The 4,620-nt window shown below is 35.2% G+C and overlaps 1 long non-coding RNA gene across 1 annotated transcript; it reads right to left on the minus strand.

Moving 5' to 3' along the window:
- Positions 1–754: 754 nt before the first annotated feature.
- LOC109080534 lies at positions 755–2,880 on the minus strand. The gene is made up of 3 exons (XR_006161457.1): positions 2,752–2,880; positions 1,904–1,974; positions 755–1,495 (listed from the first exon to the last, which is right to left on the minus strand). It is a non-coding gene; the product is annotated as an uncharacterized LOC109080534 (long non-coding RNA).
- Between the last annotated feature and the right edge of the window lie 1,740 nt (positions 2,881–4,620).

Below are 4,620 nucleotides of genomic sequence, written 5' to 3' on the forward strand. Positions count from 1 at the left end.
CACAATTATATTGAATTCAAAATACACGAGTGAACATGCAGAACACATGGCAAACAAATGTTGAAGTACAAATATTCAAAATACACATTAAATTCAAAACAAATATACACAAACAATACAGATAAATTCAAATACATGTTAAATTCAAAACACAAATATCCACATACAGTACAAATATTCAAAACAAATGTGCACATATGTTTTACCAATTCAAAACCTACACAGATGCACATAATACACATTTAAAACAGATGTGCACATACAGTACAGAAATATACAACCTAAACATTTGTGCACATACAGTATACAAATTCATAACCTACACAGATGCACATATAGTAAGCTTTTAAAATACAGATGTGCACATACAGTACAGAAATATACAACCTAAACATCTGTGCACATACAGTATACAAATTCAAACCACAAATGTGCACATTCAGTATACAAATTCAAAAACTACACAAATGTGTACACCAAGGACATAACTTTATACTTCAAGAAATATATCATTAATAAAAAAGGCTACAGTGGACACCATATGCATTGTGTTATAAACACCTTAAAGCGATAGTTCACCCAAAAATGAAAATTCTGTCATTAATTACTCACCCTCATGTCGTTCTAAACCATCAAGACCTCCGTTCATCTTTGGAACACAAGTTAAGATATTTTTGATGCATTCTGACAGCTCTCTGACCCTCCCATAGACAGCAAGGGTCCTTACACCATCAACGTCCAGAAACTTAGCAAGGATTGGTAAAATAATCCATGTGACATCAGGGGTTCAACCGTAATATTATACGAGAACACTTTTTGTGGGCAAAAGAAAAAAAAATAATGAGTTTATTCAACAATTTGTCTCCTCCGTGTCACCCTAGTGCCATTTTAGACAGTATCCACTCAACGCAAACAGCGTATGCTGTTAAAGTTAAACCCCTGATGTCACATGGATTATTTTACCAATCTCCTTGCTAAGTTTCTGGACAATGATGGTGTAAGGACCCTTGCTGTCTATAGGAGGGTCAGAGAGCTGTCAGAATGCATCAACAATATCTTAATTTGTGTTCCAAAGATGAACGTAGGTCTTGCGGGTTTGGAACAACATGAGGGTGATTAATGACAGAATTTTCATTTGTGGGTGAACTAACCCTTAAACGTGTGTTTTGGCTACTGGATCAACTGATGATCAGTAACTTTGAATACAAAGTTTTTTAGGAGGCAGCAATGTGTAGAAGGAACTCCTCCAGGAATATTATAGACTGCATGCTGCAAGAACTCCCCAAATTGGAGCAGAGGGCTTTGGGTAGTTTACGTCATAGATGTAGAACGTTTTGAAGCATTCATTCACTGCTTGAAGTAAGGTCTCCTTTTCAACTGCCTCTCCAATGAAAATGATGAAAACTTGGGAGGAATTTCATTTGTCTCCAAGCACCAAGACATGTGGATCCTGGCTTGTCTCATTGTTGAGGTAGTGCACCATATTAGTACCAACCTTGAAAGAATAAATAAACTTTAATTGGCATATATGACAAACATTTCAGGGATTCAATATATTTAAAAAAAATGAATAAAAGAAAAAAAAGGTAAAAAAGGTAAAACTGAAGCAGTCTTGTAGTGAATTAAAATAAGTTAACTCTAAAAGTGATGAATGACCATTAGTCGTGACAACAGTGGATAAAAAACAGAGTCACTGAAGGAAAGAGTTTATGTACAGAGCAGTGTAATTTAATGGGCCTATATTATCCTCTTTTGGATTTTACTTTTTCTTTTAGGTAGTAATATAGCTGTTTGTGCATGTAAACTGGCTACATCAGAGGAGGGAGTTCATTACCATTAACAAACAAAAAAAAAAAAAAAAAAAAAAAACTCTTATACATCACTAAACTAAAAAATTACTTACCTTGAAATGTTTCTATTAAATTGCAGAGGCTCCGCTGTTGTAATCTTTTCTTTACAAAAAAATCCATTTATCTAAAACATAAAGTATAAACATGTTTAGTATAACACATTTAATATAAATGCAAAATTGTTATAGCTTCATAAGAAAAAATTACTATAATTACAGGTTATTCCATTATTCCTGTAATGGCTTTAATACAACATGCATGGCTATATAAAATAATTATAGCCTATGTATGTGTTTTTTTGTTTTGTTTTGTTTTTTTAACACTTTCAAATAATTCTGATACACTGACGAATGGCTTGTTTTACGCTCTGTTGTAGGAGTAACGTAACGTTATGTAGTTTGGGGCGCTGGTACGAATTTCTGCTAAAAGAGCGGATTGCCTTACGACTCTGCTCTTTCGTCTGAGTTTTGAACTTCTATAACAGAAAATTCAGCGAATTCAAACGCTTGGTGTCTGTCGCATGACTGATGTGTGAGCTCGGCTCGCTCGAGCAGCTTCAGTCACTGGTCCGATCCGATAAATGGTCCGTGCGGCTTTTCTAGCCTAAAGATTTCGGCGCCCTTTCACATTTCACCAGACATTTTTATTAACGTTAAGCAATACTTCTCTAAACGGTTTTGCTAGTCTTTCAGCTAATGTTTTTATTTATTAATGCTAGCAAGCAAACGGGAATAGCATATTCATTTACAATCGATCTGGGGAAGAACTGACTAAAGGGAATTAAAACTTTGTTTTTTAAATAGTTTTACGATTTAATTAACGTTTCAGTACACATTACTTAATGTAATAACACTTATATACATCATAAAATTATATTAACATTATATTAACAGTGACTTACCTTTCATAATAAGGCAGGCTGCCGCTGATGTCCACTGAGCCGCTGACTGGACCGTTAAAATTTGAACCGGAGTGAAGCGGGAACCATGTTTAACCCAACAGTTGGGTTCTAACTAAAAATAACCCAACGAAAAAAAAAAATTACCCAACAAATTTTTAAAAAAACAAAACAAAATTACCAAATATTATTAAACAAACCTTCTTAAAAAAAAAACAACCAAAAATTATAAACCTTTCATAAAAAGCAGCCCTGCCAATAGTAGGAAATACCACAGCTGAAGTGAGCTGCCTGAGTGGCTAATGGTGATTATGCTTGATTTAAGCCGAACGTGTCATTAACTAATTGAGCGGGACTCTCCCAGTCTGAGATCTGCCAAGTTCTGCCCCTTCAAAGGAGCCCATTATACTTCAAGAGAGAGTAAACAGCTGGTCCCTAAGAACCATACTCTCTAGAGTTTAAAGAAACATCATCTATCACCCTGCCAGGCACATGCAGGTGTGACCTTGCTCTCTCAACACAGGAGAATGATCTCCCAGGCTGATGGTGAGGTCAAATGGAAAGCATCATGGGATATCTATGAAGTGGCTTCAGGGGGATACACACATTGTGATATTCAAGGTTTAGGTCAGAAACACATTCTTCAACTTTTGCTCTGCCAGGACAGTGGCTGACCTTTCAGGAGAAAATGCCACCCCATGCTAATGGAGACCATAGCATATAATATATAAAATATATCTGTGTTGCATTACACACACACAAAAACCCAGTTTTGACTGATTTAACAAAAAAAATAAAAATAAAAATAATAATCTTAAAGTCCGTAAAACAAGGTTCATGGAGATGAACGCTTAAGAAGCAACACTGCATAACATATTAAGACTTTCAGAGAATGTGTCTAATACATTATCACTTGTTTTATATCTTATGCAGTGTTGCTTCTCAAGTAAATATCTAAAATTTAAGCATTTTAGATAATTTAACTAGAATAAAATGATTTCTTAAGAATAGGTTAAGTAGCTCCGCCCCTTTTCAACACTGCACTCATTGTCTTCTGTATTCCATCTGTATTTCCACAGAGTGAAGGTGAGGTTGTACAATTGTATGAATGAACCCTTCGTTTAAAATCTTCCTACTGATATTTATGACATCCGCTTCAAACATTACAACATTACAACTTTCTTTAACTCTACAGTAAGTAAATCCACTTCACCAGCTAACTACTCTTCAACAGTGATGTTATAGAGCAGGGGTGGCCAGTGTTAGTCCTGAAGAGCCAGACTCCTGCAGAGTTCCTGCCTGTAGCTTTCTAGTAACCCTTAGACCTTAATTAGCTTGTTCAGGTGTGTTTGATTAGGGTTGGAGATGAACTCTGCAGGACCGTGGCTGTGTTCGAAATGGCAAACTAGCTTACTGCTTAATGCCCAGTACAGTGCACACTGGCTACTTTTTTTTTTTTTTTTGGAATAGTGTAATAATACTCCAACAAATGCATATGTAATGAGATTAGCCACAAAAATGACTGTTCACACCTTTTAATCACTAGTTTTTCACTGCTTGTCTTCAGTAAATCCTGACAGTAGTTTTTAATGCCAAAAGAGGATTTGCCTGTTGCAAGCTGTTAGTAAAATTGGCCCTAAGTCTTGTTTTCTGAAAGATTTATCAAAATTAGGCAAGTTTATGTTAAAAACAAGAATATATATATATATATATCTGTCCAAGCGATAAGAAAAATAATTTAATTCAAATGGAACACAACTTTTTATCGGAAAACAAGACTTGCTATCTTAATTCAGTGGGCTAACTTGCATTCAGCCTCAAGCCAATCAACAATTGATGGATTGAACCAAAACCCTTTTCTTTTCGATTAAA

Source organism: Cyprinus carpio, chromosome A13, assembly GCF_018340385.1.
Source record: "Cyprinus carpio isolate SPL01 chromosome A13, ASM1834038v1, whole genome shotgun sequence".
NCBI lineage: Eukaryota > Metazoa > Chordata > Actinopteri > Cypriniformes > Cyprinidae > Cyprinus > Cyprinus carpio.